Below are 21,594 nucleotides of genomic sequence, written 5' to 3'. Positions count from 1 at the left end.
ACCTCTTTGGGCCTCAGTTTTCCTCCCTCTTGAATGAGGACTTTGGAAGAGAACAGGGATCAGCAAATGTTTTTAAAGAGAGTATTTTAGGCTTTGTGGGTCATATGGTCTTTGTCACAAGTACCCAACTCTGCCATTGGAGTCTGAAACCAGCCCAAGGCAACATGTAAACCAAAGGGCACACTGTGTTCTAATAAAACTTTATTTACAAAACCAGGTGCCAGCGATGGTTACTAACTCCTGGACTAGAAAGTCACTAGAGACCACCATAGCTTGGACATTTTAAATCCCTCACTGGGCTTCTAAGGAGCCTTGTTTGGTTTGGTTTCTTGGCTTCAATGATGAAAACCCCATTTCTGGCAGCATGTATGTTTGGGACCCTCGAAGAGACAAATTAATGTAGAAAGGAAGATAGACTCATGAAGGCTGCATGGCATGCCAACAGATTATAAACAACATTTGAAAGCTTTCCTGAGATGGTTATAAAGAAACCTCTGAAAATATAGAAAGTTATGGAATTTGGAGACCGCCTTTCTCAAGCTCCCTTCCCTGAAGACTTGTCTAATCTCATCAGTCCTTACCAAGCCCCTGGATGCTCAGTCTGTGTTACTACATATCCTCTCCATTACATTGTCTTTCCTACCTACAAGTGCATGTCTTCTTTCCCTGCTGCGTTATAATCTCCTTGACAACAGAGAGTTTTATTTCTAATTTTTCCCCACATGGCATCTAATATTGTTCTGGGCACATACACATGCTGAATAAACATTCAATTTACATTCAAAGACACCCCCCCCCCCCCCCCCCCCCGCCTTCCCTTCCCATTATGCATTGTTCAAGAGGCTTATATGCTGTGAGGATGGATCTCAATGGCTTTTCCTTTTGTTAAATTCTGTTTCCTGTGTTGTCTGGGATCTGAGTTACCAGATACATATGGCATCACTTACAGTCACGCCATGTGGCCATGATGGTCAAATGGATATCATCTGATACATGGGGAGTCGGGAGTCAGGGAGGTAAGCAGTTGCCTGGGAGAGGATTTGAGCACTAGACGAGGAAGAAAAACATCCTGGATTTAGCTCTGTCACTGACTCACTGAGGGGCATAAGCAAGCCACTTAACAAGCCACTTCAGCATGCCAAAATCTCTGTGTCTTTATCTAGAAGGGGATAATAAACATATTTTTAGGGGTTTGTGAAGATTAAGTGAAATGATTTATGCAAAGGCATTGGTAAAGAGTGAAGGATCATAATAACATCACAGTTATTAGTAATAAGCCACTATCATCTCTCACAACCTAACTGGCCCTCCTGCTTTCAACGTTGCCCACTAAGTCTGCTGTCTAACTGGCCGGTTATCCTGTAAATGTGAATTGGATCTTAGATCTTGTCACTCCTCTGCTAAATCCTCAATGCTCCCATCTCACCCAAAGCCCAAATCCTACTAATGGCTGATAAGGCCCCACATCACCAGGCCCTGTGGCCTCTGACCTCATTTCCTGTCACTTTCAACTCTAGCCACGCTTTCCTCCTTGTTTCCACCTCAGGGCCTTTGCACATGCTATTCACGATACCTGCAATGTTCTTTCCCTAGACATCTAGGTGGCTTATTGAATCACTTGGTTCAGGATTTTACCCAGAGACCACCTTCTTTCTCAGTGAGCCTTCCCTGGTCATTCTTTTAGAAATTGCATCCCACCTCTCTCTTCTGATTTGATTTTCTCTGCAGAACTCACTAACAACAAATAAAATATTTATACTGCCATTTTTTTTTTTATTTTTTTTTTGCCTGTTACTCACCAAATTGATGTTTAATGAGGACAGGGATGTTTGTTTATTCACTGCTATATTACCACAGTTAAGCACAGTGCTTAACACATAATGGGTGCTTAATAAATATTTGAACTGTGTAGCATTCAGTTTAATCCTTAGATGATATGGATTCACTCATTTCCTGTAGCTTGTTCCAGATAATGCTTATCTTTTTCCACTGTGTATTTATGGAGGAAGCATGTTGAAGTGATTGAGGGTTTGGGCTTGGCAATCAGACCAAGGTCAAGTCTGGTGTTTACTTTTTATTGGCTCTGTGAGCTTCAACAAATAGTCTGCTTCTCTGAACCCAGGTTTCTCAACTGGGAGATGATAGTTTTTATTTTGTAAAATTATTGTGAGGATTAAGTGGGGGGTTTATCATTCATGTGAAGTATATAGACAGATTTTTAGCCCATGGTAAATTGTTGGCTATTGGCAACCATTTTTATGTCAATGACAGTATAATATCATCATAAGCATCTTCTCAGAGTGCATAGGAAGAAGCATAATTTTAACAGCCACTCTTTTTATGTAAATTTGCTCAGAGTTTCCCCTAACGCGTCTTTTGCTTTTAAATTTTACATAATTTTTCTGCTCACTTTTCCTTTTCTTTACTGCTTTCCGTTCTCTCCTTCTTTCCTCTACTCCTAGAAACCTGAATTTTCATCCCATCTGTGCCAGTTACTGACCATGTATCATGACTACTGTCACTTTGGCTCTCTAAGCCCCCGTTTCCTCACCTGTGCAATGGGGCTGAAAAATCTCTGCCCTACTTACCTTACAGAGAAATCTCATACATTGAGAAGATGGATGTAAGTAGTAAGCCACAACAAGCCCTACAAACATCAGTCCTGCCCTCATTTTTATTACCTTTCCTTGCAATGGTGGTTTTGGAATGCCCAGCTAAGCCTCCCTGCTGTTGCGCATCCTGGGGATTTAGATGCAGCGTGCACACAGTGGGAACAGCTTGCTTTTCTGTCTTCAGATTCTGTGGGTTTATGATAGATACCTCCCTGAAGCCAAGATTGAGTTTATCTTTGGAGAACCATTTTAAACACGTTGTACTGGAGATGACTTTCAGTTCAGCACAATAATTTAATTTTAATTATTGATGTGACTTGAACCTGGCATTTTGGATCTGTTTAGAGCTCTTAAAAGCTTGAAGATTTTTCAACATTGTGAGGCCCCTCATTTACTATCTAGCCAGAGGTTTTCTGCATCAAGTAAACATACTATAATTCCATTATTATAGGTCTCTGGAGAAATAAACTCTGTCCTTGGTGCTGAACTGGAAAATTCATCAGGTGGGGGAGAGAGGTGGTGAATGCAGACCCAGAGACGGCAGTTAGGGGCAGGGAGTCAGTCTGATTCTCTTTTCATCTCCTTTGTCTGTAAAGCCCTGTGGAGTTGAAGACTTCAGCCCTCTGCTCCACTACACTTAGAATATTAGAATGGAAAACAAAATTAACCTTTTTGGGATTCAGCTAGTTCAGGATGGCAAATGGGTTTCTTTTCATGTGTCAATAGACAGATGGTGCTTGCCTGAAGCAAGTTGTTAAGGATTTTGAGTCTATATCTCTTTATTTAGCAATTTGTTTTGTACTTAGCATGTACCAGACATTTTCCTAAGCTCTTCCATTGTGTTAGCTCACTTAATTCTAGCAACAATGTGCTGAGGCAGGTACCATGAATAATCTCTTCTCTACAGATGAGGAAACAGAACTAACTTGCCCCAAATCACAGAGCTGGAGCTGGAATTATAACCCAGGCAATTGGATTCCATTAAGCTTTAGTAGTACTGCGAAGTGCTTGGCACAGAGTCTAACAAATGGTGACAATTTGAAGAACCTGGCTTGGGCAGATGCTGCTGTTATTATTACTTGAGGTTACCATAGAGAACCGTGCATTCCCCAGCACAAGAGATGTATAGGTAGAACCCCCCCCCCCCACACACACACCTTTGTCTGGCTGTTCTATGTACATCCTTTAGTGCCACTTAAAGTTCTTTCAAGAGAGGCTTTGCCTCATCCATCCTAGACGCCCCCCCGGCCCAAAATAGGTGCCCCTATTACAGTCCCCCCCCCAATATTTTTATTGATTTTTAGAGAGAGAGGAAGGGAGACAGAAGGAAAAGGAGAGAGAAACATTGGTCGGCTGCCTCCTGCATGCCCCCTACCAAGGATCAGGGCCGCAACCTGGGCATGTGCCTTGATTGGGAATCCAGCCAGCAACCTTTTGGTGCATGGGATGATGCCCAACCAACTGAGCCATTCAGGCCAGGGCTACCATGTTTTTTATTTTTTTATTGCATCCTTTGTTATTCCTTTTTCATATTTGCCTCAATTTGTAGTATTAAATATGTATTTGTGTGATCATTTGTTTAACATCTTTCTGCTCCACCTGTCTGTAAGTTTGATGCTGTGTTCCCAGAGCTTGAAAGATGGTGGTGAGCACTCAGTTGTTAGATGAAGAAGTTGGTTGGCTACTTAACTAGGATACTCCAGAGTAGTGTTTTGCAAACCGTGAGTCATGACCCCTTAGTGGCTCTTAAAATCAATTTTGTGACTTTTGACAGCATTGAAAAACAAGAAAAAGAAGAACTTGTATTGGAGTACTTCACACATAAAAATGATATGTATTATTTTATGAAACTTTCACTATGCTGTGTGTATTCTGTGTTGCATGTAAATGTATTTCTGTGCATTTTAGCCAAAGATTTTGAAAGCCCCGATCTAAAGTGAATTCCTACATTAGATGGGGAGTGGAACCAGGTGACCTCTGGGGTGTCTTCTTGCTGATGGTGGGGGATCTATAAACAAGGCGAGGGCATTTGAAGCCCAAGGCTAATTCCCCTCCATCTGATGCATTATATTTTTCAAGGCTATTTGATTATGCCTGGATGCTTGAGAGGCGATCTCTCTCTTGTTCAATTAAGCTCATGCTTGCTTTTAGCCTGCTAAATAAAGCCTTTGATCACAATTGAGAATTCACTGTTTCCACTGGTATTACAGCTTTAAATTTGCCCATTTCCAGCAGCTGCTGATTCTGATTGAAATGGAAGGACTATGGGAGTTTGTTCTTTGGGGTTTAGTTGTGTTTTTCCTTCTTATGTATTGTCAAGTGCTGGTTTCTTTTTAAGAAGAAACAGGGGGTAGGGTTGGAGAGCAATGTCACAGAACTTTTCTGGGCTAAGGTGAGTGGCAGATTATAGCGTTTAAGAGCTAATGTCTCCAAGACAGAGGATTGAGCCAGAAAAACAAGCCAGATTTTCAGAAAAATCTATGTGCCTTAGTGGTTGATTAAAAATATTCCTGGGCACACTCAGTATCGTCTTCACTTATTTCCGTACAGTCTTGCTACTCAGAGTGTGGTTTATGGGCTAGCACATAAACATTACTTTAGAACACAGTAGGAATATAGAATCTCAGGCACTGCGTTAGACCTGCTGCATTTGAATCTACACTTTTACAAGTTCTGTGGGTGATTTCTGAGCACATTTTGGTTTGAGAAGTGTGGTCCTGCAAGACCCAACGTATAGTTGGCATGAGTGAATAAATGATTGAATTTGTTAAAAACTTGTTTGATGAAACATGGGAATTCTTCTGTAATCAGAAAGTTACGTTTGTTGTATTAGTCAGGGTTCTCCCGAGAAGTAGAGCTAATAGGATACACACACACACACACACACACGGATTATCTAGTCCTAATCACCTCCCAAAGGCTCTACCTTCTTATACCATTATATTGAGGGGTTGAGTTCAAGATACAAATTTGGGGAGTGGAACAGAAATGTTCAGTCCATAACATGTATGAAGCCTGAAGGCATTCTGCTGGCAGAATTCTCTCTTGCTTGGGGGAGGTCAACCTTTTATTCTATTCAGGCCTTCAATTGATTGGATGAGGGTCGTCCAATTTGTTTCACTCAAAGTCTACTTTAAATGTAAATCTCTTTCACAAACACTCTTATAGAAACATCTAGAATCGAGTTTAACCAAATATTGGCATTATGGCTCAGCCAAGATGACACATAAAATTAACCATCACAGTTGGGAAGAAATTAGGGGGAAAAGCAACCATGCAGGACCACCAGAAGACATTATTTCCAAAGATTTATCTTTTCCATCAAAGAATCAATGCCTGTATTCTGAGCTTTGGATTTTTTCCCAAAAAGCCTGTTGCAGGCTTAGAGGGAAGAGCCAGGTCTTGGGATCAGCAGTAGTTTCAGTAGGCTCTGGCTGGTTGTCCTCTCCCTGGCTTCATGGCTCAGAGCACTAGCTCTGGACAAAGACCAGTAGCCCACTCTCCTCTGTCACTTGCTAGCTTAGTGATTCTGGGTAAGCGTCTTAACTCGAGGTCCTCCATTTTCTAATCTGCAAAATGGAATCATAATTTCTTGTTTATGAAATTATGAGTATCAAAAGAGGCAATGCCCACACAGAGCCTGGCACAGGGTGTTTAATAAATAATAACGGTTTCTATTGCTGTTGTTTTCTGCCACTGCTGCTGCTATTGCTGCTGCTGTTGCTGCTGCCCCCTTGAATTCTGGTGTGTTTTCCTCTGACCTGGCCTAGGCCTTAAAACTACCATCCACAGTTCACATACTAATGGATGCCTCTTTCAGAAACAAGACAGTTGGGTCAAAATCTGGTATCCTCATAAGCAGGTGCAGAGGTCCTATTTTTATCATCGTTGTTGCACTAGAATGAATCATTCCAAGGTCAAAGGGGAAAAAATTACCTCTAATCTGAGCTGACTCATTTTGTGGTAAAATGCATTCTTTGAAGACTAGAAGTTCCAGCTTCTCTGAAATAGTGGCCGAAATGAGACACATCCCTCGTTCCTTCCCCCAGCCCCAGACTAGACGTCTGTGGTTCTGCTCTACTGTGTCTCCCCTGGCCCAGTTAGGCTCCCTCCCGCCCCATGTGCTACATTTAAGTAGCCTAGTTTAGTCCAATCCTCTCAGGAAGATAGAAGTGTTTTCAATTAGCAAGATCTCATTGCTGTGGGCGCTAAGAGACAGTTCTTCTGGAGCAGAGAAACTAATTGAACGTATGTTGTGCATTTACTGGAGGAGGAAGCACCTCACCTGGGTTTTAGTGTTCCTTCCCATGCTCACTGGCCATGAGCTCATTGTTTAAAGACATCCAGTCTCCTCTCCCTTAGGATGCGTAAATCCCCTTTGCAATAGCCCTGGCAGTGGACATGTATTTCCTTCTGCACATGTTAAGGGAGTGACTCACTCACAAAGCAGGCCATTTCTTGGTTGCACATCTCTGTCTACTAGACATTCGGAACTTCCATTTTTATGTTGAGTAAACCTTTGAGGGCTGATCAAGCCTCCTCCTCATGTTTTTCTAAACTCTCATCGTCACAGTCCTCACTCTTCAATGTCCTGTTTCTCTCCTTCTACCATTTTCTCCCTTGCTCCCCATAAAAGTGTTAAAAGACATTGAAATGAGGGTGACAGTGATAAATTTATTAATAATAGTAAATTATTCTTTCACTAATTTGCTATTCATTCAACCAACATTTATGAAGGGTGTAGTATTTGTCAGATATTGTTCAAAGGACTGGGAAGGGAGTGACAAACCAGGTTTCTACTTTCAGAAACTTTTGCTAGTAGAGTAGACAGATGACAAATAAACCAACAAGATAATTACAGGGTGACAAGGGCTTTGGTAGAAATAAACAAGGAGAAATTATCACAAGAACTCTTTCTTTGTGTGTGTGAGAGAGGGGGGGTGGGAAGAGAGAGAGATGACAGAGATTAAGATGAATTAATTTTTCTGTAGATTGAGCGGTCAGGGAAGGCTTCTGGGAGAGGTGATATTTGAACCTAAATCTAAAAGAGTAGTAAGTATGCTGTGCAAAGGATTGTGGGAAGAACATTCTCAGTAGAGGGAACAGGAAGTAGAAAGACATTAGGGTAGGAAGAAATAGGTGTTTGGATGGACAGAAAGAACCCATTGGAGCAGAAGCTGAGGGAGCAAGGGAGAGAATGGTGAAAGATGCTATGAAGAAGGAGGCAGGTTGAGCTCTGAAAGGCCAAGCGAACCAAGAAAAGGAGTTTGGATTTTATTCTAGCTGCAGCAGAACATTGGATTTTAATATGGTTTGGCAATATGATTTAACTTTTTTTTAAAATTAAAAAAATATATATCTTTATTGATTTCAGAGGGAGGAAAGAAGAGGGAGAAAGAGATAGAATCATCAATGATGAGAGAGTCATTGATTGAGCCCACAACCCGGGCATGTGCCCTGACCTGGAATCGAACCCTGATCGCCTGGATCCTAGGTCAGCGCTCAACCGCTGAGCCACGCCCGACCGGGCTGATTTAACTTTTATAAAGAGCACTCTGGCTATGTGTGGAGAATGGATTGCTGGGTGGAAAGGGGCTAGTGGGAGGACCAGTGAGGAGTTATCATAGAACTTAGCTGAAATCTATCCTCTCAGTTATAACCTATGTGTCTGGAGGCAGAAACACCAGGACTTAGTGATGAACTGGACATTGTGGAGAAGAAAAGGAGGTCCTCTTTGTATTGCTGGGGCTCTGAAAAATATCAGAGAGATATCTGTGAGTGAGTACTATGGGCCGAATACTTTGTGCTCTCAAAATTCATATGTTGCAATACTAACCATCAGTGTACTGGTATTAGGAGGTTGGGCCTTTGGAAGGTGATTAGGTCATGATAGTGGAGCCCTCAGAAATGGAATTTGTGCCCATATTAAAGAGACCCCCAGCCCTGGCCAGTTTGGCTCAGTGGTTAGAGTGTTGGCCTGCAGACTGAAGGATGCAGGGTTTGATTACAGACAAGGGCATGCAGGCTCAATTCCGCCCCAGTTGGGGCGTGTGCTGGAGGTGGCCAATCGGTGTGTCTCTCTCACACTGATGTTTCTCTCTCCTACCCCCCTTCTGCTCTCTCTGAAAGGCAATGGTAAAAATATCCTCAGGTGAGGATTTAAAAAAAAAAAAAAAAGACTCCCAAGGAGCTACCTTGCCTTTTCCATTATGTGAGGACATATTGAGAAGAGTCAATAGGTAATAGACAAAACTAAAGTCACAAAGCAAAGTAGTGGCAAAGTCAAGACTAGAATTAAGTTCTCACATCCAGGCTTGTGCTCCTCCCACTAGTCCAAGGAGGCAGCCAAGAGGCTCCTAGGTGCAGTGGTCATTTGGTGGGAAAGGACTTGGAGAGTGCTAACATAATTTTCATCTATTTTTTCCTTTCCATAAATCCTCTATGACATCCCATTGCACACTATACTCTAAGATTTGCAAGGGTAGGAATGACTTCTGTGTACTCACCACCTGGCTCACTTCTGGCATGAATGAGATACTCAGTAAATGCCTTTTGAATGAATGAGTACATATTTCAGAAATTGAGGGCTCATTCACAATTATTTTCTAAGAAGTCCCTTCTGCTGATTGAATACTTATCTCATTTTGGGCTGAAATTATATCAATAGGCTATTCAAACCAAGGATCAGATAGTTATGCTCCATTCTACACTGGTTGAGTAATAAATGGAGACAAATATTCCTTAGGTCGCACTGTGAGGAATGTTGAAAATTAGATAGAGAACTTGGAACAATATCGAATATTGTTAAAGGAACCGAGGATATTGAATCTGAATTAGAGCTAAGATGGAGTTTGATATCCAAAGGGATATCTTATTAAAATGGTCTGACTTTTTTGCGGGGGTAGATCTCAGATAGTAGAATGAGGGCCAGTGGCTCTAATTTTCAGAAAGAAAGAAAGATTTTGTTCATGGTAAGGGTGAATAAAAAGCACAGCCATTTGAAAATAGATTTGCTAGAGTGAGGTAGAGAAGTAGTGGGATCTATTCTTTTCAACAGTGTTGCTAAAGGAGGTCTCTAATTTTATGGAGGCTGGAGTATTTGTTTTCTCAGGTCACATTTTCCATCCTAAGATTCTAAGTTATTTTTAGAAAGTTAGTATTCATTCATTCACTCACTCACTCACTCACTCACTCACTCACTCACTCACTCACTCACTCACTCATCACCTGCTCTGTGTCAGGCTCAGTGATGAGAATACAGTGGTGAGTATACATATATACTTAGTGAGACTATACAATAGTCTTTGTACTTTTGAGCTATAGTCCAGTAAGGTAGATGAGATTGTCCATTTTTTCTCCCACAGTTTTTTGTGTGTTTTTTTTTAAATATATCTTTATTGATTTCAGAGAGAGGAAGGGAGAGGGAGAGAGAGAGATAGAAACATCAATGATGAGAGAGTCATTGATCAGCTGCAGCCCGCAACCCGGGCATGTGCCCTGTGCCAAATCCGGCACCAATTAGAAACTCAGAAAACCTCAGCTAGGACTACAGTGGTAGAAAGCATAGGAGGCTGTAACTTTTGTTTTCCCAAGTGAGCTTAATTGTTTAAAAGCCAGCTGGCTCCCAGGGTCCTAAAGCCACTTTTTAATTTCCCTACAAATGAAGCTCTTCTCTACCCTCCTCCTTCTCTGCATGTGTCAGCCAAGAGCAAGCTCTGTCTACAAGTAGCTTTCAGCGACAATTATAGTGGATGTTGTTCCAAGCACCACCTTTGCTGAAGCCAGGGGACCTGGCAGTGCTGTGAGTCATCCATATGATTGCCTTTGAGAGCAGTGACAGTGGGAATAGGAAGGCTTCTCTGGCCAGGCTTTCCTCCCTGGTGCTGTCCCCCAGGCTGGGGGTATATTTGAACAAGGCAGCCAGTTAATTCATTATAAATAAGAAGGTGGGGTCCTGGATGCACTAGTCCCTTCTGAGCTTTGTGGAGTGACCAGAATACTTCATTCTCTTTTTCTCTGGGTGGTTTGAATTTCACCTAGAGCACATTCAAAACCTGTCCTCTGGGAAAGGAGCTGCCTGGGAGCAACTGCTTCGAGACAGAGAAGAGGTACATGATGTTTTTGCCTACCCCATCATCCTCACTGTTTCTTAACGCTGCTCTCCTGAAACGGCATATACCCTTTTATTCCAGTTTCTCTTTGTTTGGTTCAGTTTACTCCTTAACTCATACTTATTAATAAATAGGGCTTGAGTTGTAGGCTGAGATCTTTACATCCCTTCTAGACAATTCTCATCATGTCCATTAAGTGATAGGTGATCCCTCATTGGGGATCACTAACTCTGAACCTGGAAAACATCTAACTTACCATCTGTCCAGAGCTCCAAGCCCCCGGTTTTCTCTCTTCTGTCTTCTGAGAGGCTCTGACTTGCCTTTCATCAGGGATTCCTATTCAATAATTGCATTTATTTCTGGCCAACTGTACTTAGACTTCATGAGTAACAGGGTGAGGAGGTATTTATAGCACTCTATAGGTTACCTTATGTTTCATTTTTAAAGCATTTATCTTGAGGGCAGGGCACATGATACTTGGTAATGTGTATAATAACATTTATTATTCCATAAATGGCGTTTGGCTGCCATGATAGCGTAGTGATAGGCAGTCAGATTCTGGAGTTACAACACTTCACATTTTTACTTAATTCTTTTCCCACCCATGTACATTTGAATAAAGCACTAGTCATTCCGAGCATCAGCAACCTAATCTGTATAATTGGGCCAATGATAGTACCTACCTCAAAGAGGATTAAATTAGATAATCTATATCCAGTGTTTGGCATATAGGAAGCATGGAACACGTTAGGTGTTAAGAAGCCATATATACCATGCATCAAGTACCTTCTTGTCACGAATCCTGGAGTAACTGAGTTGGTGCAAGTGTTAAAGAAAACGAAACCCCTAGTACAAATTGAGCATAGTGCTACTAATTATAAAGTATTTTTTCTCCAAATATTTTCTTGTTTATCGTTACTTCCATCTTTGTCCTGCCCTAGGTCTTTTCATAGCTATTGTGCCCCATCTGTTCTCATTTATATTCAGCTGCTATTTAGAATATAAGTGCTAATTATCTCCTTAACACCTCACTGCTACTAATTCTGAGCACTCTGTGTTCTTGGTTCCTTTGGTTTATACCATCTGCCCAGGGTTCCATACCACTTGTCTTTATTATCTCCTCTGTTGTTTTGGTGGTTCTTGACTCCTGTTTAAAAAGAACTTGTTTAAAATAATCTCTTCCCAGCTATTCTTTTTTACCAGTACAGTTGACCCTTAAACAACTGGTGGGTGGACTACATAAGTCCACTTATATGTGGATGTTTTTCAATACATACTTACAATATTGTAAATGTATTGTCTCTTCCTTATAATTTTCTTATTTTCTCTAGCTTAGTTTATTGCAAGAATGCAGTATATAATACAGATAACATACAAATTATGTGTTAATCGACTGTTTATGTTACCAATATATCTTCCCATCAACAGTTAAGCATGGATGTGCTAGGATCAACAATGTGGAAAGTGGACTGAAATGAAGAGAAAGAGAAACTATTTTCATGATCACTTTTTTCTTTCTATTAGCTTTTAATTAGACACTGTTTTATTATTCCTTTAGTGGTTTCCCTAGAAATTACATTGCTCTTCCTGGATTTATTATAGACTCTCTTAGATTAGTACTTTTACCACTTCCCAAATGATACAAAGTCTCACAGTTTAACTCCATTTACCCTCACATCTTTGGTACTATTATTGCCATATATTTTGAGTCGACTTTTATTTTAGTTTAGTTTTGGAAGCCAGGAAGTCTACATATATTTTTTATTTCTATTTTTATTTTATTTTTAAAAATATATCTTTATTGATTTCAGAGAGGAAAGGAGAGGGAGAGAGAGAGATAGAAACATCAATGATGAGAGAGTCATTGATCGGCCACCTCCTGCACATCCCCGACTGGGGATCAAGCCCGAAACCCGGGCATGTGCCCTGACTGGGAATCGAACCCCGATAGCCTGGATCCTAGGTCGATGCTTAACCACTGAGTCATGCCCGGCCGGGCTACATATATTTTTTAAATCTATAAAAAACCCACTTATACTTTTCTCTCTTTTCTTTTCTTTTTAAAAAAATATATCTTTATTGATTTCAGAGAGAGGAAAGGAGAGGGAGAGAGAGAGATAGAAACATCAATGATGAGAGAGTCATTGATCGAACCCGCAACCTGGACATGTGCCCTGACCAGGAATCGAACCCCGATCGCCTGGATCCTAGGTCGATGCTCAACCGCTGAGCCATGCCTGGCCGGGCTACATATATTTTTTAAATCTACAAAAAACCCACTTATACTTTTCTCTCTTTTCTAATCTTCTATTAAACTCATATTTCACATTTTTAATATTAGTTACGGTATTTTCAGTTGTAAAAATTTCATTTGATTTTTAAAATAGACTCCAGGTCTTTGGTGAATATCTCTATATTTTTTATTATTTAGAACATATTTATCATAGTTACTTTAAAGTTCTTATTTGATACCTTTACTACCTCAATCATCTGTTGGTCTGTTTCTGTTGACCCTTATCTCTTGTTTCTTAGTCATTTGGTATTATTATTTTTTTTCCATTTTATTTTTTTATTATTTTTAAGTTTATCTTTATTGTTGATAGTATTACAGATGTCCCCTTTTTTTCCCCATTATCTTCTCCATCCCACCCCCACTCCCTGTCCCAGGCCTTCACCTCACTGTTTACTGTGTTCATGGATTATGCATTTATGCATATAAATTCTTTGGTTAATTTCTGCCCACCCACCACCCACCCACCCCAACCTTCCCTTTGAGATTCATCAGTTAGTTCCATGCTTCTATGTCACTGAATGTATTTTGTTCATCAGTTGATTATGTTCTTTAGATTCCACATATAAGTGAGATCATATGATATTTGTCTTTCTCTGCCTGGCTTATTTTGCTTAGCATGATATTCTGCAGGTCCATCTATACTGTCCCAAAGGGTACGAGATCCTTCTTCTTTACAGCTGCTTAGTATTCCATGGTGTAAATGTGCCACAGCTTTTTTATCCACTCATCTACTGATGGGCACTTGGGCTGTTTCCAGATCTTAGCTATTGTAAATTGCACTGCTATGAACATGGGGGTGCATATATTCTTTCTGATTAGTGTTTCAGGATTCTTTGGATATATTCCTAGAAATGGGATCACTGGGTCAAAAGGCAGTTCCATTTTTAATTTTTTGAGGAAACTCCATACTGTTTTCCGTAGTGGCTGCACCAGTCTGCATTCCCACCAGCAGTGTACTAGGGTTTCCCTTTCTCCACACCCTCGCCAACACGCATAATTTATTGTTTTGTTGATGGCAGCCATTCTGACGGGTGTGAAGTGATACTTCATTGTGGTTTTCATTTGCATCTCTCTGATGATTAGCAATGTTGAGCATTTTTTCATATGCCTCTTGGCCATCTGTATGTCCTCTTTGGAGAAGTGTCTATTCAGGTCCTTTGCCCATTTTTAAATTGGATTGTTTATCTTCCTCTTGTTGAGTAGTATGAGTTCTTTGTACGCTGTGGAAATTAGCCCCTTATCAGATGCGTCCTTGGCAAATATGTTCTCCCATATTGTGGGGTTCCTTTGTATTTAGAAGATGATTTCTTTTGCTATGCAAAAGCTTTTTAGTTTGAAGCATGCTTTGTTGTTTTGTGTGCTTTGTCTGTCTTGTTTTTGTTCTGGATGGTGGATACTGTGGATAAAGAGTTGCAGAAGTTCCAGATGAAGTTATCTTTCTGCAAAGAAGTTGCATTTTCTTCTGGCAAGCAGATAGAGCACAGGTGAATCAACTTGATCTTGTCATAGGCTCTCTTATGATTGGACTATTTCAATCTTCCCCTTATTCCTAGGGTATAGTCCTTATGGTACTTTAGGTTCTTTACAACAATCTGTTCCTCTTGATTGGACTTGAACCCCAAACTCCATCTTTTCAGCACTATGTGATGATTGAAATATTTGCTCAGATTTTTAGGCTTCTAGGTGCTTTTTTCTCCTCTGGGTATTTTGGAGTCTTTCTCTGCATAACACATTTTAGGAAGTGAGCAATAATTTGACAGGAATTTGTGCCCAGATTTTATTTTCTCTGGGATTTTTGTCCTCAAGTTCTAGCTGCTTTGTCAGCTCTGAATGCTGAGTTTTTTTCTGTTCAACTCAGTAAGGCTGCCATTTTCTTCTTAGGATCTATTGACCTACGCTACAATTTGGAAAATGCTCTCAGAGAAAAAAGCCAGAACAAATAATCCCTTCCTAGAATCCAAATTCATAGCCCCTCATGTTCTGCTTGTATTGATTGCTCTACAATGACTTCAAACATTATTTTTTACATATTTTGTGCAGCTTTTATATTTTTATTTGGCAGGTGAGCTAATTCAGTAGATCATACTCTATCAAGATAGGGCTTGGAAGTCTCTTATCTCTGTTGTAAGTGAAGAAATTGAAGTGTAGAGAAGTTGTGTAAATTGCCCAAGGTGAAATAGCTTGTAAATAGCAGAGCTGGGATTTCAACCTAGGTGGTTCTGACTCCCAAGCTTATGTTCATATCCACTACACTTCCTACATTCTTATTGGGTGCCTATTAGTGCCAAGCAGTGTTAGTTGCTTTCCAAATAATATCTTGTTTCTTTATAAAAATTCTATCAGAAAGGAGATGTTATCTTTAACATACAGCTGTGGAAACTGAACTCAGAGTTCAAGTCTCTTTTTCAAGGACATTGAGAACATAATGGCCACGTATGGGTCTGAATATAACTCTTTCGGGCTTCAAATTCCTGTACTATCCACTTACCCTCATACTAGAAATTAGTTACTTGTTGCATGAATTTGGCTAATCACTTCTCTGATCCCTGGCATTCTCATTTGTAAAATGTAAATACCAATTATTATTTGGATATCTAATGATGTTCTTTGTCTTGCAAAGGAGATCATGTGTGGGAAGACTTAGTGTAAATATACACGCCATTTCATAGACATAAGTGTTAACTGATGGAGTTTTTCAACTCATGCTACAGTGAGTTTACTGATTCAAAACCGGATTTGTATTATCTTCTGCACACTGAAATTTCACTGATTTTGATTATATTGACTCAATTTCAACAAATATGCATTCAACAGCTTCTGTTTGCCTAGTACTTCAGGGGAGACAAACCAATGGTGGCTCAGCTTCTGTCTCCTATGAGTCTAATAATCTGATTAGAGAAACAAATATGAAATGCCTGAGAGTTTTTTAGTGTAATGGAAATAAATAGATCAAGTGATATACTTAACATAGATGAGTGGTAAAACATGCGGCACATACACTTTTGTTCTGAGCTCTCAGGAGAGGTGGGAAGAACTTTCAGAGGTCATACTCCACACTTGACCTGCCTGAGTGAGAAGCCCAGCTCCATCGCTTACTGACTATGTGGCCATTGGCAAGTTGCTTACCTTTCTAATCTTTGTTCCTCATTTGTAAAATGGAGGCAGTCATAGTACCTAATCAATAGGGTTACTGTAAGAAATTTATCTGTATGAATGTTTAACATAGTGCCTTCCTCACTCTAGACGTTCTACTGTCAAAAAAAGTGCGATTAACTGCTATTCTTGAGTCTGAAGGATGACAAGATTTTGTTTGAAGAGGTGCAGAGAAGCATTCTGGAAGGTGAAATTGTCTGTAGAAAGATAAGAGCCCATTGTCCAGAGGGCTAATCATAAATGGGCAGGAGAGGGAACAGCTAGACATGTTTTTGCTCATAATTTGGAAACCATTCTGTCGCCCCTTGCATCTGGCGCCAGTCTCCGCATTGTCTTTGCTAAACTCAGTGTCATCACTTAAGGATATAATAGTTAATGAAGCAGAAGCCACTGAAGTAGGCAGTTGTTTTCCTAAGATTTTTGCAGTTCCTTCTCTGTTTCTAGTGGGCTCCTACAGAAACCTGAGATCTCTAAGTTACCCTTTGCCTTCCCTCTGGCATTCACATCAAATTGAGGATTGCCTGTTCTGGGAAGTTAGATTCACTTGGCTGTAAAGTCTTATTATTTGTAATGAGTCTAATTCCATTTTATCACTCCTTCTAAATCTGTAGCTCATAGAGTAGCCATACAAAAAGTGCCAGTCCCCACATTTCCATTCTGCTTAAAACTCTGGGTGGCATCGGGCAACTTCAACTTCCCCAGATGTTGAAGTTCTGCTCTTTTCCCCGCCCCATTACTTTGGGGGCTAGTTGTGTTGTCATTGCATTTGCATTGGCTCAGACCTGTGGTCCAGGTGGTCTCATGCTTGTGAGCAGCTGGGAAAAATCATGGGAACTTACTCTTAGGGCAGTTGCTTCCCCATCTCCTTTTCTAATCTCAGACTGGTGAATTACAATTTAAAGAGTGTTTCCTACTAATACTATGACTCATTTGGGGGTAAAAGATAAAGCCCATTCACGAGCAGTGGTTTTGTGGTGTATGGAGGATTGACAGGATCATCTGGTGCCAGGTGCCCTATACCACCTCCTCCTATCCCCAAGCTTCTTTGGGCTGACACAGAGAAAAATTGGGCTTTCTCCTGTGTTCACAGCCTGACAGAGTAGTTGATAATAACAGGGTCAGGCCAACATACCAAGACATGACTGTTTAAAGAAAAAAGACTAACAAATTGAACTGGCAATTCCAACAGAAGCAGAAATATTAGAAAAAACTAATAAACCAGATGACCGAGAATCCCCAATTAACCTAAAAAGAAATGAGGGAAGTAATTAAAAGTATAAAACAAAAATAAGCAATAACAAAACTAACCAAACAGAAATCTTCTGTATGTAAAATACCATCATTGGGGGAAACTTTACAAGTATACAGAGATCTTTCTGTATTATTTTTTACAACTCTATGTGTGTTTATAGTTATCTTGATAAAACTTTCAATTAAAAAAAAGTAAAGATCTCATATTGAAAGGGTTATGGAATGCCAAAGAAGAGATGAAAATCCTGCACGTGGGAATATTATGGTGATGTTTAAGCATATCAAAGACAAAGAAAAATTCTAAGTGTTTCCACAGAGGAAGAGATCACATGCAAAGGAGTTAGTATAAGACAGACTGTTCAACTGAATCCTCGAGGTAGGTACCATTACGTATTTTAAACTGCTTTTTAAAAAAGAGAAAGAAAACAAGAGAATAAAAATATGTCCTTAGTAGCTTAGAATTACAAGTGTGGATAGTATCAATATGATAGGTGCACAGAGGCAAAATCAAATAGTGTGAGCATGTGCTAATTCCTTACTTTATATTAAAATTCAAAATAAAAAGTAAGATAGAATTGAAAAGAAATATAGGAAAAGAGGAGAAAATAAACAATAACTTAAGATGGTATAAACAGATCCAAATGTAGGATATCCACAATTAGTATTAATGGACTAAACTTGCCAGGTTAAAGGTAATGATGGGCAGATTGGATTTAAAAAATACAACTGTATGTGTTCACAAGACCTACATTTAAAACACAATAGTAAATATAGATTGAAAGTAAAAAGAGAAATTTTAAAAAGATATATCAAAGGCTAATCAAAGAATGCTGTTATAATAACAGTAATGTCATAACATACTTTATTGTGTTATGATATTACATATTTTATTATGTAATATATTATTATATTATAAATAATATAAAAATAAAACCAGAAATTTATCAGGAATAGAGATGGTCACTCCATAATGATTAAAGAGTTAATTCACCAAAGATATAGCAACTTACATATAATGCAGTTGTCTCAAAGAATTTGATGTAGAAATTGATTAAACTTCAAGGAGAAATTGATGGGTACACCATCATTATGGGAGGTTTTAATCTCCCTCTGTTTTTATTATTGATAAGAACACAAAAATATCAACAAGGGGATAGACGATCAAAACTACCCAATTAATAAGCTTGACAGGATGGATGTATAGATGAAATAAATACAGTGACGTAAACAATGAGGATAAACTTTAAATTACAATATTAAGCAAGCAATGTTCTAACTCATCACCTATGGCATAATTACTCTTTTTATGATGTTAAAAACAATCAAAATAAAATTAAATACTTTTTAGGAATATATAAAGATGCAGCAAAACAATAAAAGAAGAGATCAAGGGAAGGATGAACATGAAATTCAGGATAATGGTTACTTTGGTTGGGAGGGGAGACAGGAGGTGGCACCCATGTGTTTAGATGCAGTTTTGTCAAAATCCTACCATTTATGGTGGGATGAGGAGTCATGAATGTTACTTACATGATTAAGAAGAACTAATTAAAGAACTATTCATATACAAAAAGCTGGCCATATATTTTAAATATATTTTATTTAAATTGTTTTGAGGGAAGATGGTGCTGTGAGCACACAGATAAACAGCAGCAGCCTAGAGAAATCAGGAAGGGGCTCCCCAGAGTGCTTGCACTTGAGCTGCTGCTTCAAAAGACATCAGAAACCCATCATGTATAAAAAGGAGAAAGGTCATTCCATGCAGAGGAAGCAGCATAATCAAAGCATTAGAGAAGAGAGAATTTGATGTCTGCTGGTGGATATTTCAGTAGTCCCTACAGTTGTTAAGAAGAGCCTGCCAGAATAGAGGGAATGGGAATGGAAAACACGGAGTGAACCTAAGGAGTCCTTTAGAAATAGAATTGATTTGATGACAAATCAAGGAGACGAATATTCAGCACTCTGCCTGTTACTTAGTGAGCATAAAGTAAAGGAAACCTGTTGTTTCTGTTGCCGGTCATAGTGCAAGAGGGTGATTTCCACGCTCCTAACTTGGTAACAGTGGATGTCAATAGCATTTTCTGAGAAGACATGGGAAAAAGAAGAGGTTTGTGGGAGGATTATGAATCAAGCTTGTTTCAGGTACAGTCAGTTCTGTTATAATGGGACATATGTGTTTCTAAACATCACTGAGCTACTCAAATTAGCCTTTCAAAACAAGTGTTAGCCACACCTGTGGGATATGGCGAGGAAATTAAGGGAGAGAGAAGGTATGCCAAAAGCCTTTTAAAAAAGGTACCTTTTGTAACCCAGCAGTGTCACCTTTATGAATTTATCCTAGAGGAATAGTCAGAGATGTTGCCCTTGAAGATAAAAAATATTTTTAGAATAGTGAAAAATTTGATTGGTTAAATAAATTATGGTCTTCCATATAAGAATACTATGTAGTTGTTAATAATTAATTTGTAAAAGAACATATATTGATAAGAAAATATTCATGATAAATTACCAACATTTGAAATAATTATGTTTCACAGGCTTTTTATAGGATATTATTTGTTAGACCTATCAATACATATGTGCAAAAAGCAAATACTGAAAAGGTGTATTCTAACATTTTCTCAGATGGTGGGTTTATGAATGTTTTATCTTTGTGTTTTCTGTTTCTAATATTTCAGCCATGAATTTGTATATTTTTTAAAAAGGAAATTTTTTGGCTCATTTAAACTGAAAAAGCACAGCTTAGCTTCATTCAGGATGCATCTGATGTCTCTAGGGCCCATCTTTTAGCCCAGCTTTCCCAGGGTGACTTCACGGTCACCCTCTCACCCTTATGGGAGTTGAAAGAAGGCTGCTGGCTCATGTCTAGAAGAAAAGAGCCTGTGTATATTTTTATGATTATAACAAAATACGCTCAGTTTTTTAAAAGAATGAGTGAGGATATTATTGATGGAGCAGGTTTCTGGAAGACAAAGACAAGAGTGGGTACGGGACACCTAAAGGGCTAGCGAGGCATGTGTGTGCACGCACACACACACAGATTCACCTCAAGCAAGAGGACAGCTGTGTGTGGATATGAATATATTGTTACATTTCCTCCAGCTCTAATAGTCTCTGATCCTCCAGAGATGGGATGTGCTTCCATATCCCATTCCAGCCTGATTATCATTCTAGTTAGGGATGTATTTGGTATGTTTAATTTAAATCACCCTTTCTGGAAAATGTAATACTTTTCTGTGTGTGTTCTACCTTTGGGGAAATCAATTGGACCTTGTCTTTCAGCCACCACAGTGTAGTTATATTAAATCTAGCCTCGGCCTTCTCCAGCAGGGTGGTCTGTCTCTTTTCTACATACCCTGCAGAGTTGCTCCGATGATCTGCAGCAGGGAATGGACCATGCCTAGATCATGAAGAAGTTAGTCGAAGTGCCACCTGTGGTAAAAGGCACTTCAGGGCCTGAGATTCTCTATCAAATCTGTTGACATCCGAGGGTCCTGCATTTGATGATAATTCAGAAAACTATCAATGTCGCGTTGGGTATCATCAACATCAACTTAGATTTATTGTACGTTTTCCATGTGCAGGAAGATTCAAAGGAAGGAAGACAGTAGGGGCCTGGCTAGGAATGAAGTGTAACTGAATCAGTGTTCAGAAGTGTTAAGTCAGAGGGCAAGGTCACAGCAGTGATACTTAAATGGTTTGTGGACCACCTGTACCCTCTTCTGACTCATTGGGGTGTTATGATGCTGACTCTTGGGCTCCAGGATATATTGAGTCAGAATCTCTGGGAGTGGCTCAGCATTTTAAATATGCTTCCCCCCTCCCATTTAAGTACACTGAAGTCTGAGAAGTGTTGGTGGAAGGTCTCCAGGGGAGGCTTCATGAAGAGGTGGGAACTGAGCTTGGTATTGAAAGATGGAAAGGAACAGGAAGGGCTTTTCAAGTAGAGAGGAGCCAGACACAAAGGCAGAGAGGTGTGGAGCAAGGCCCATCTGTGGGCAGTGAGAAAAGCTGTTTGGATGGAGCAAATGGTACCGGCTGGGGAATGTGGACGACAAGACTGAAAAGATTTACTGAGACATAAAAAGTTTGTGTGATGAGATATATATGATTTTGATATTTATGTGCACAACACACTGTCATAAGCATGTGTTGTTTTGGGTTTTTTAAAAAT

Source organism: Miniopterus natalensis, chromosome 4 (genome assembly GCF_054644295.1).
Source record: "Miniopterus natalensis isolate mMinNat1 chromosome 4, mMinNat1.hap1, whole genome shotgun sequence".
Taxonomy (NCBI): domain Eukaryota; kingdom Metazoa; phylum Chordata; class Mammalia; order Chiroptera; family Miniopteridae; genus Miniopterus; species Miniopterus natalensis.
This window is presented reverse-complemented; position numbering follows the sequence as displayed.